Here is an 11804-nt window from a genome sequence, read left to right as displayed (position 1 = left end):
AAAATACAGTTTTATATCTTTATGTTTGAAGCCTGAAATGTGGCAAAAGGTCGCAAAGTTCAAGGGGGCCGAATACTTTCGCAAGGCACTGTAAATCACCACTATTGAATCCACTGCATAAACTTTATTTACCCATCCAGTGTGTTCTGATGGCTGGGTGTTTAAAGACTGGTCCAAAGAACCCTTCTCTATCCACACCCCTGATACGTCACCCCACCCCCCCATGCCTCTTTCTCGTAGCTAAAGGTAGGAACACTAGTTCTGAAGACACACCTGGGGATACATTTGCAAACCCTTTCCCACTAACCCAGTCTGAAGTAGCATGGTGTATTTATCAGCCTCTGGAAATGGTAATCCAATCCCCACCAAGCCTACATCTCAAATCAAATCAAATGTATTGGTCGCGTACACATATTTAGCAGATGTTAATGTGGGTTTAGCAAAATACTTGCGACACCAAGCCAGTGTTGTACCATATTGGACCCCTTATCTACGAGCATTAAATATCAGATACCAGATTGATGATATAGGCTCGGTACTTGATATCATCAATGAACAGATTTAAAACAGATGCTCCTTTAGTGCATGGGGTTGTGGGCTTGCTTGTGCATTGCATTCCATTTAAGCACATTTTGACTGACATGGCTCACAGCCTTCCTCCTGGCCAGCTCTTCAAGCCTGGTCATGATTAGAGCAGCCCAGGCAGATTCCACACCCCCCAGAAAGTGCTGACTATGGGTCACAGCATCTCACAGCACGTACTGCTTCATAAGGGATTAATGCAACTCACATATGAATGATCCCGTCTGTTCCGAGTCTGGTTTCTGCTGACATTGGGGAAATCACTGGTTCAATAGGCAGAATGAATGTAGCTGTAACAAATAAGTATAACTGTGGAATATGTCTCTGTTGTCTTCATGATACAAAATGTATTAGCGAGGTTTAAGACAAAATGTATGTTAGAAATCATCATAAAATGCAAAACGCAATAAGTGGAAAAGCAAAACGATTGACTTAAAATTTAGATTCTCTTTCAAAGAACATGATTAGATAGAATGCAACTCGCGTTAATAAATACGCAGGCATTCCTTGAACGTGATTCAATGTAAACGTAAAAGTGTGCGGTTCTTGCCGAGCAATGGCCTCTGGAGGATGAGCCAGGAGGAATGCATAAAACATGGCCAACCGATGTTCTGTAGTAGGAGCACAAACTCATATTTATCACACGTGGCCCGAGTTCCTAAAAGCTCGCAGGACGCTTCGCTGTACAGCGCCAAAGCACTCTCTTGTCTCTCTGGTTCACCGAATCCGTCCTCCCATGTTTACACCTCTCCTACTACCTCCAACCCAGATGTTGTGAATCCCTCAAAACACCCCGCATTCCTCTTCCTGTCCCTCCTGAAGAGGAAATAGGCCACTGATTAATGTCTTGTTGTTGGACCGTGGACAACAGGGATGCTTGTTACTGTGGAGCAAGATCTGGGAGGCGAGGTCTTCTATTCATTCCAGTCTCCTATCTGGTTTTGGCCTATATTCGGATAAATGTGATGAGGACCAGTAATGACTACTGTGACTGGATAACAGGCATAACTGTGTTCTTCTGTAGATCTATAGTGTAAGGTCATGATTACATGCTGTCAGCTATAGGTTGAGCAAACATTGATACAATTCATATTTATTTGTGTAACTCGCCCATTGTGTGAACTTAAGGCTTCATTTTGGTAACCATGACATCTCATTGTGAGACACAAGGAAAATATCTATGTGTGAAATATGTGTGTGAAAGCTCTTTTTGTTACAGAGTTTGGCACTCTGAAGTTCTGGCGATACTATAAACTAATTTTATAATTCCAAATGGTTCTGGGAGTGTTGAGTCTGCCTCTTTGGCAGAGAGACTGCTGTCTGGCTAATGGCTCTGTTTCGACCCAGCAAATCAAAAACAGACTCGACTTGAGAGCAGATTGTGCACCCAACACATTTGTACTCATACTATATTAAAGGAGTGTTACAGAGTAATGACTACTTAAGATGAGGAGAAAGCACATTTTTATTTGCCTTATAGTGTAGCGTATTTCGAGACAAAGTGAAGTGTCCATAGAATTATGGAACAACATTGTATCAGTCACACATATACACAGTTACAGTACTAACAAGCGTTAATGCTGCTTTCCAAGCATAAAGCAGCAAGATATCCAATAAAACTTACTGTACTTACTGCCTTATTAATCTGTTATTACATATGTTATTCCACTGCAGTTAGAGCGGTACAAGGCCTGTGTACTATCTGCAAGACTGTGAGTTTAGCAGTGTTAGCGTGGGAGGGTCATTGGTAGAGGGAATGGCCAACAGTGCCATCTCCGATCAACACTTTTAGAGGCTTTCCTATTGGCCGCAAAGACAAAATAAAGAACCTTTTAAAGAACCTTTCCTGCAATTCTACACATTTTGCCATGGGGCGGAGAGAACATTTGACAGTTTTAAAGCTATTTTCCTGCAATTCAACACATTATGTCATGGGGCTGATGGATGAGAGAAAAAAAATCAGTTTTAAAGCACATTTCCTGCAATCTCCATAGACAAACATTAGCAGTAGAATGGCCTTACTGAAGAGCTCAATGACTTTCAATGTTGCACCGTCATAGGATGCCAACAAGTCAGTTCGTCAAAATTTCTGCCCTGCTAGAACTGCCCCGGTCAACTGCAAGTGCTGTTATTATGAAGTGGAAACGTCTAGGAGCAACAACTGCTCAGCTGCAAAGTGGTAGATCACAAGCTCACAGAACGGGACCGCTGAGTGCTGAAGCGTGTAGCGTGTAAAAATCGTCTGTCTTCAGTCGCAACACTCACTACCGAGCAGTGGAAAAACCTGCTCTGGAGTGATGAATTACGCTTCACCCTCCGGCAGTCCGACGGACAAATCTGGGTTTGGCAGATGCCAGGAGAACACTACCTGCCCGAATGCATAGTGCCAACTTGAAAGTTTGGTGTAGGAGAAATAATGTTCTGGGGCTGTTTTTCATGGTTTGGCCTCGGCTCTTAGTTCCAGTGAAGGGAAATCTTAATGCTACGGCAAAGAATGCCATTCTAGACGATTCTGTGCTTCCAACTTTGAGGCAACAGTTAGGGGAAGGCCCATGCCCCTGTGCACAAAGCAAGGTCCTTCCAGAAATGGTTTGATGAGATCGGTGTGGAAGAACTTGACTGGCCTGCACAAACCCAATCAAACACCTTTGGGACGAATTGTAACGCAGACTGCGAGCCAGGCCTAATCACCCAACATCCGTGTGCAACCTCACCAATGCTCTAGTGGCTGAATGGAAGCAAGTCCCCGCAGCAATGTTCCAACATCGAGTGGAAAGCCTTCCCAGAAGAGTTGATGATGTTATAGCAGCAAAGGGGGGACCAACTCCGTATTAATGCCCATGATTGTTTTTTACAGATTGCCTGTAAAAGAAAGGCTGATTAGAGTGGTCGGAAGTTGCCAGTAGTATGTCCCAAGAGGTTTGTGCGGAGATGAGAGATCTGGGAATTGATTGATTGCTTTCTTCTGAGATGTTTCTTTGAGCAAGTGCTTTAATCAGATCCATTGTTTTAATGGGTGTTTTGTCCCTACATCAAGAACTCATACCATTGAAACACAGCAGATGTCATATAAATGTATGAATAGAAGTGTACAAATAGTTTGTGTATTTTGCCGATAAGTCAAGACAGTTCATGTTGAAGTCAGGAGTCCTGACATGATGAGGCATTATAAGCTACCTCGAGGAGAGGAGAATTTGGGGATTTTGCAATGAAAATCTTTATGGTCAAGTTAAGAACCTTCAACTTTAAGGTGCTACTCACAGGATATTTTCTTGTTAAATTTTAGCATTGTAATTTCAGACAACGTCCATAATACATCTGGAGCTAATAGTGGGATCATAGTGTTTCACATTATCACTTACCTGCCCGTGTTGTGATTGGCTGTGATATTCGCCTACTGATTTCACCCGCCACAGCGGCATCTGTTGTCAAACTGAGAAAACTTTTCCGACTTTGTGGTTGTGTTATTTAGTGGAAATCATTCATTTTCTGGTTGCTAAAATTCTACATTATTCGCTCAATTTCAGTTTTTGTGAGAAAATAATCACTGAACTGTGTAGGGAATCATTGTACCATCTAAATCGCTGTGAAATATCTTTCTGCCCACTCTGGTCTACCAAAACTGCTGTTTGAAGTTGATGGTCCACCAGCTTCAAACAGCTGTAAAAACTATATTTTTTTGTTATTGAAAAGATATTTCACAGTGATTTAGATGTTACAATGATTCCCTACAATATTCAAGTTGACCGAACAGTCCACTAGATAACACAGCCACAAAGTCAGAACGGCTTTCCCAGTTTGACAACAGATGCTGCTTTGGAGGGAGAAATCAACAGGCAAATATCACAGCCAATCACAACACTGGTGGGTAAGTAATACTGTGAAACACTATCATTGCACTGTTAGCGCCAGATATATTATTGACATTTTCTGAAATTACAATGCAACAATTCTAATAAATCCTATGTAACACCTTTAATTGAGGGATGATGAGCTATTTGTAAGCTAGCTCAAGGAGAGGTGCATTTAAAGTAATACTCCCCCAAACTCATTCCCTCACAAACAATGCCTCAGCTAGCACCTCTCTTGCCAAGCAGCTGTGTTATCCTACTCGTTTTTCTCCTCGTTATTAGAGGGTGTGAGGTAAGCTTGGCCAATCGAGAAGTAGTGTGTGTCCCCCCCCCCCCCGTTCACTTCGAAAGCCTGTTGCCATGGCGAGGAGAAGTTCCGTCGCACATTGAATGGGCAAGTTAATACCACAACAGCACTCGCTCGAAGCGAGTGTTTCCGTTGCCTGCGTGTTTCAACGCTGTGTGGGGCCAGAGATTGAGAGAGGAGAGGCAGAATGCCAGGCTGGTCTCTCTGAAAGACCCTTTGTGTAAAAACCTAATGCACAACTGACAAACGCTTTCCTTGCTTATGAATACAGATTGTGAATCTATACTTGAGAAGTTAAGTGGCAAGTAAGTCAAGGTAACAGTGGCCTCCATTTCACAGTGATACTTATTATTGAAACTTTTTTGTGGTCAAGTCCATCATTCTATATTCATGTATGTGAACATACAAGAATATTTAAATGATGTTTATTCAAGACGTACTGTAGACGACGTCAGCATGTCTTCCATTCTCTATTATTACTTAGTTGTCAATACAATTCAACTCTCACCAAGATAGCAACACCATCCATTTTACAAGGATATTCATTGATGAAGCTTTCTCTGGGTCAAGTTCACGGGCCTGTCGTTATGTGTGTATGAACATCCAGGACAATTAATGCGTTTTAATGGGAACGGCATGGCCTTCAAAACCCAGACATTCCAGTGAGCAGCTTTCACTAGGCCACTAATGACATAGCTGGTGCGTTTTATTTCACCATAATGGTTTATCAGACTGTGAATTCGGCACTCTCGCCTCCTCGTCCGTGAAAAGTAGCCATCGATGCCAGCAGTTAGTGCACTCACAGGGACAGTGTGTGTATGTGTGTGCTTATGCTTGTGTGTGTGCGTGTTCACAACTCAGGGTGTTTACTCTAGTTACAAACCCAATGGGACGAGATTCCTCCGGGGTGATTAGCATACGAATGCTGTGCCGCGCAGCGCCACTCCGATTGGCCCAAAGAAGGTCACTTCCCACAGTACTTTTGGCTCGGAACTTGATTGTTCTGCTTATTTGATGGACTGCCATTGCTGTTACAGCTCCTGCCATTGGCTTGCAGAGTCCGTCTTTTGTCCCCCTCTTCCCTGGTGAGTTTCTGAAGTCTGTTTAGCCCGTCACAGTAGACTTTCTCTGGGTGTAGAGATGAGTCTGACAGAGCTCCTCTGCACTACTCCTGTTATAATGCTTAACAAGTCCAAGATGGGATTTATGAAAGGAGCTTCTGTTGCAATTCTGAAAACTCTGCTTGGGTCCCATTGTTAGTCAATTAGTACTGTAGCATGTGTACTGCAAACACCCCATTCTAATACAGAATGATTGTTGGAATCTATAGGGATTTTTCACATGAACAAGGATGTATAAAGACCTAAATCAATCAACTGTTGAGTTTTTCAACCAAAAGCTCCAAGTTACCTTGAAAGGATGAGAACAGTAGAGAAACTGGAAACCAGTTTGAAGCCCTTGCTCTGTGGAGTCCATTAGAAATAAATTGTCTTTGTATATAAAAAGTCTGAAAATGTATGCACTCACTATTGTAAGTCGCTCTGCATAAGAGCTTTTGCCGAATGACTAAAGTGTCAAATGTAAATGTGTCCCCCAGATGCAGTCATTCAAAGACCACCACTCTTTACTGGCAGTGTAAACCTGGCCACATCAGGCCTTTCTTTTATTCACTCTGAATGAAACGTCATGTCACTCCCGTTAGCTACTGAGAGCCTGTTACGTAGTTGACCATGAAATGTCAGAGGTCACTAAACCACCTTCATAGGGACACAATGATCTCACCAAGATTTATTGCCTCAGCCAATCCCCGGAAGGGCCCTTGTTCTGTAAAGACATGCAACGGATTATCTTAATGTCCGTTAATCATCGTTGCGCTGTCAGTGCTGTAACCATACCATCTGAGAAACACAGCATCCACATTCATCATACCCCAAACACCCTATAAAGTTCTGCTGAAAGAGGACATCTCTTACTTCCTGTGTGATGTTTATCCCTTATCACAGTTATATCACACCCATTTAGTGAGTTTTGAGGTGTGATATGGGTCTGTGTTTCACAGCAGGTCCTTCAGGGCACGCAGGTGTCAGGATATCAAGCTAACTGGGTCTAAATGGCCTAATTGACGCCCAAAAGAGGCTGGGTTGGTATGCTTCACACATGTCCTCACATACCTGAATTAATAACGAATGATTCATAACTTGATTTGAAGACACGCCAGACTCAGGAAGCATGCCATCCAGGACTAATGGACGCAACCACCAATACTTGGAACTGTCACGCTTACTGATGGGCTAAAGTAGAGGTATTCACAAAGGTCCAGTCTACTGTCAGGTTTGGAGTGATGGTGGGTGTTATTGACAAGTATTAATTAAAATGATTCACTTAAAAATCAAAGCGATTAATTAAAACAATTGTTACAGAGAAAAAGTTACATGAACCTGTTTCGACAGGTAGTCTTCACAAAGCCAATCCTCCTACCCTGTTTTGATACCCCATCCAGCCTCCATTTTGAACTCTACCTCCTTCTTGCCTAAGGTTGTTTCCCACCATCAGACAGTAGCCTCTAAAGAGACATCACAATCATCTTTAATAGATACTATTAAAATAATATCTTGTCATATTTCTGCTGTGGTAAATGATTTGACCCAGAGAGGATAACCATGTTGCAGTGAGTCAGTTTCCAGCCCTGCTTTGTTCTAATCAAGAGGACTGAGATGAGGATTGAGGCTGAAGGGAGTCTGGGCTTGACGGAGACAACAGCCTCGCAGTGTCATGGCAAGCTGGCGTGGAAACAATGTGATTTTATAAGGGAAGAGGGTGGGACAGGGACAAGGAAGGGAGGGAGGGAGGGAGGGAGGGAGGGAGGGAGGGAGGGAGGGAGGGAGGGAGGGAGGGAGGGAGGGAGGGAGGGAGGGAGGGAGGGGGAGGGAGGGAGAAAATGAGCAAGTAAGGGCAGGGGTAACGAAGGAGAGATTGAGAGACAGAAAGATAAAAGGAAGGGGGAGGGAGAAATGTGAGAGATGGAGGGAGAATGCTGAGTAATGGAAAGAGAGACTGTGTTCATTTAGCACAGAGTGAAATTTCCAAATCATAGAGCTATGTTTAGGCCTATCTGTGTGCTGTGGAACGAGGACGAGCCGACCTCGGGCAAAACCTTACCTGCCTGGTCACACACACACACACACACACACACACACACACACACACACACACACACACACACACACACACACACACACACACACACACACACACACACACACACACACACACACACACACAGACACCTCAGAGGATTAGGGGTCTCTACTGTCCAACCAAACGTTATCCCTGGGGTTTGATAGTGAGAAGCTGTAGGTTGACAAAAAACAGAGACATTTGTGACAACCCCTGATGATCCCAGTACAACACCTATATTAGTGATTACAGAAGTATTAGTGATTATAGAACCTTCCTTGATCCACTCAGTCATTTTTAAAGGCTTGTCTTTCAGACCGTCTGGAGGACATGTGAACTGAGCTGTTTCACTGAAGGTCAAAAATAATGACATGTTTACAGTTCTCTCCTCTTCTTTCCTCTCGCCATATCTCTCTGCCCCTCCTCCCTCTCTCACCGTCCACCACTCCTCTTTCCCGTCCACCTTTCCTTTCCATCCCCACTCCCCTCTCCTTTCCACTCACTCTCTTCCCCTCCATCACCCCCCCCCTCCCCTCCATTCCTCTCCCCTCCACGCCCTTTTTCACACAAGATATGATCTCAGTGTTTGTATTCGTGGCCCTCTACCCCGAGGCTTCATCCAAGACCTCCACACAGTGCCAAAGACCATGACCCACCCTTCTTTTTCTCTGTCTGACTCCCTTGTCCCCTCCTCCCCCTAGATATGATTACATGCATAGAGAAAGAATTAATAGAACTGGAGTCCCCATTTAAGTCAATGATTCCTCTGTTCTATTGATTCTATTTCTATGCATTTTATCCTATCCGATAGGCGAAATCCAGAAAGATCACTTTTGAAAAACTGTCCCTGTATTTCAGTTGAACCTTTCCTGACCCTACAAAAAAGAAATAAACTCGACCAGAATCTGAATCAAAGACAGTACAATGACAAACATTTAACAAGTCGTTTAACTCAACAAGTAAAAATACCTTTTCAATGTTACCTGCTTTTGTATTTTGAGAATGGGTGTTTTTAGGGTTCAGTTTGTTGGGTTGGTTTCTGAGTGATTTAATACAGTCGTACTGATACCTTGGTCATGACCAATGTCTATGTGGGTGGTCCTTCTTTCCTTAGCTTGGAGAAGGATAACTGAGATGGGATGCGGCTGGAATGCTGTACTTCCCATTAGAGACGAAGTCTTACTAGCTAAAGTTCAGCCATTTTACCAGATCCCTTTGATCTGAGCCGTGCATGATAGGCTGAGTGGGAGAGAGAGAGAGGGAGAGAGAGAGAGAGGTAGAGAGAGAGAGAGAGAAAAGAGAGGGAGAGAGAGAGAGGGAGAGAGAGAGAGAGAGGGAGAGGTAGAGAGAGAGAGAGAGAGAGAGAGAGAGAGAGAGGGAGAGAGAGAGAGGGAGAGAGAGAGAGAGAGGTAGAGAGAGAGAGAGAGAGAGAGAGAGAGAGAGAGAGTGAGAGCATCTGATGCTAGCATACATTGGGTGGAGGCTGAATGCAGGAAGGGCACAGCAGTCCTTTGTAGATGTTCCTTGTTCTATCATTCATCAGATCTGCTCTCTGTTTCTACCCTCTACACAATCATTCATCAACGACCATATGCCCACACTCTGAGATCTCTGCAGCATGTGTTGTTGAAATAATTCAACGTTGTTGAGATAATTCATGGCTGTTGATACAGTGTCCTTCTCAGAGTGGGAGTCTGGATACGTCACCATTCATGTATGCTTTATGGAGCTAGTAGAATTCATTGACTCTGGTCATCGTTGGTCTATATACATTAAGGCGAATTGGTGTTTGTTTACATGTACTTTGTTTACAAACATTTGAGTTAAACAAGCTTATATTTTGGGTTCTGATGAGGTACGCCAGTTGAAATAAGGTCATGAGGCATTTCTAAGTTATGTTCCTCAAGAATCAATAGGTACATGTCATTCATTTATAAGTCCTTGTTAAATCTACAGTATGCCTCCTTCAATGCATCCTTCTAGCTTTTCGCCGCCACACAGCGACCAATGAAAGGACTGGAATGGGTGGAAGCAATGTTTCCTCCAATTAGCTTTAACTGATCCATGTCCATCATTTCTGTAATGATGCTTGTGAAAACGTTCTATAAAATAAAGTTGTATACAGCATTATGAATTTGCAGTGCCTTATCTATCACACCCATAACGCATTCATAACAGCTGTAGGCTGTTTACAACAACCTGCATGTCTTCACATGTATTCATTATGTCTTAGTCATATTGCTCTGTGTACTCATCTCTGTACTGTAGAAAGTATTCTTGAAAGCTCTCCCTCTGTCTTGCAGTCTTTGTTGTACGTGAAACCCAAGTGTAACTATGCAGAGCCAGTCCAAGCGACACAGAGCTCTAAAGTGCTCAGCTCTGACTGCACCTCACAGGTCTGGGGCAGTAATCTGAACTATTTAAAGAGTATTACATCCTTCACAGTGGCCTTTGGACTAGAATAACACACACACCAGGGTGGTTAGGGTGACATTTTAGTCAAACATACCAACCCTGAGCCCAGCCGGAGGGGGAAATTGTAGACCTAAAGTAGATGTGACACATGGAGGGTAAACCAGGGGATGGGGAGAACTAAGAACTAAGATCCCCCTCCTCTTCCTCCTAATTGGAACGGTCCCCTTGTCCGTGTTGGTTATGTGTAAATAAGTAAACCGCCCCAATCAAGAGATTGGGGGTGAAGGGGGAGGGTGGACTGAATGTTTGTGTGGGATTAAACAAAGGCAGAGAGGTAGTTGGCTGTGTTAAATTATTTTGAATTTTACCAAAGTAAAGAGAAAGAGAGAGGGAGAGGGAGAAAAATGGAAGAAAGAACGTTAGTGAGAGAAAGGCAGAGAGTAGCTGGCGTTTTTGAACTGAGCACTGGAGGACCTATCATTACCAGATGGTACTGAATGGGAGCCTGCCAGCCTAGTCACTGGTTATTGCCTTAACTCTGCCTCTCTCTCTCCCTGCATTTCTCTCCCTCCTTTCTTCCCTCCACTCTCCTCTTCTTGTCTCCATCGCTCTGTGGCTGTTCATTTTTTAATTTTCCTCTATTTTCTCTCCCTCTATTTCCAGCTGTTTTTGGAACGCTCTCTCTCTCTCTCTCTCTCTCTCTCTCTCTCTCTCTCTCTCTCTCTCTCTCTTGCTGTGGGAAGATCTCTCCACCAAGTGTCTCAATTCAACAGGAGCTCCCTCCCTCTCTCTCTTCCTCTCTCAGCCCCTTCCTCCTCCCCTTCGTCCGTGACAGAGCACACCTGCTTGGTCTTGGCTGCGCGCGCTCTCAGTGCAATTATCGCTCTGCCCCTTGCAGCACAGTGCAGAAGGCTCACAGTGATTCAGCCTATAGCCCCAACTGGATATTTGGAAGGAAGACCATCTGACCTCGGCGCACTCGAACTCTCTCTCTCCCACGCTTCTAAAGAGCACAGGTAGGATAACACACTGGCAGATAGAGGGGATGGATCTTTGGGGGAAACTTGGAAAGACTGGATTATAGGCCTGGGGAGTGTGGGAAGAGAGGGGGGTTGTGAGGGGAGTTGTTAAAAGGGATTTGGAATTGGGGCTATTGTGTTTCGGGGGTCCCAAACGTGCAGACTTGGTTAGTAAAATGGTGATGCTGTGCTTGTGGTTTGAGGTTTTCTAATGGCTTGGTAGGTTCTGTGATGTGGATGCTCTTTTGATGTTCCTTCATTCCTTAACTCTGTCACCAGACTCTGTGAGCAGTGATTTTGTGGTTGAACTGGTCATGAACGGTTCTTCATTTCAATGCTTTTGCACATACAGTCAATTAGAATGTACAACATGAGTCATGCCAGGCATATCATGAAAGTGATGCGTTTGTGCATGATATTGCAAATTTGTTTTGTGTGGGCGTAGGGTTGGTG

At 43.9% G+C, this 11804-nt stretch overlaps 1 protein-coding gene across 1 annotated transcript in view; it reads left to right on the top strand.

The window, feature by feature from the left end:
• The first annotated feature begins 11145 nt into the window (after positions 1-11145).
• Positions 11146-11804, top strand: part of LOC135515081 (decorin-like) — a 43888-nt gene continuing 43229 nt past the window's right edge. Inside the window, exon 1 of the mRNA XM_064938913.1 lies at positions 11146-11348. The gene's annotated coding sequence lies outside the window, so the exon portion shown is untranslated. The remainder of the gene's footprint in view (positions 11349-11804) is intronic.

This window comes from Oncorhynchus masou, chromosome 26 (assembly GCF_036934945.1).
Source record: "Oncorhynchus masou masou isolate Uvic2021 chromosome 26, UVic_Omas_1.1, whole genome shotgun sequence".
Classification (NCBI taxonomy): domain Eukaryota; kingdom Metazoa; phylum Chordata; class Actinopteri; order Salmoniformes; family Salmonidae; genus Oncorhynchus; species Oncorhynchus masou.
The sequence above is the reverse complement of the archived record's forward strand: the minus strand, read 5'-3'. Positions and strand labels throughout refer to the sequence as shown.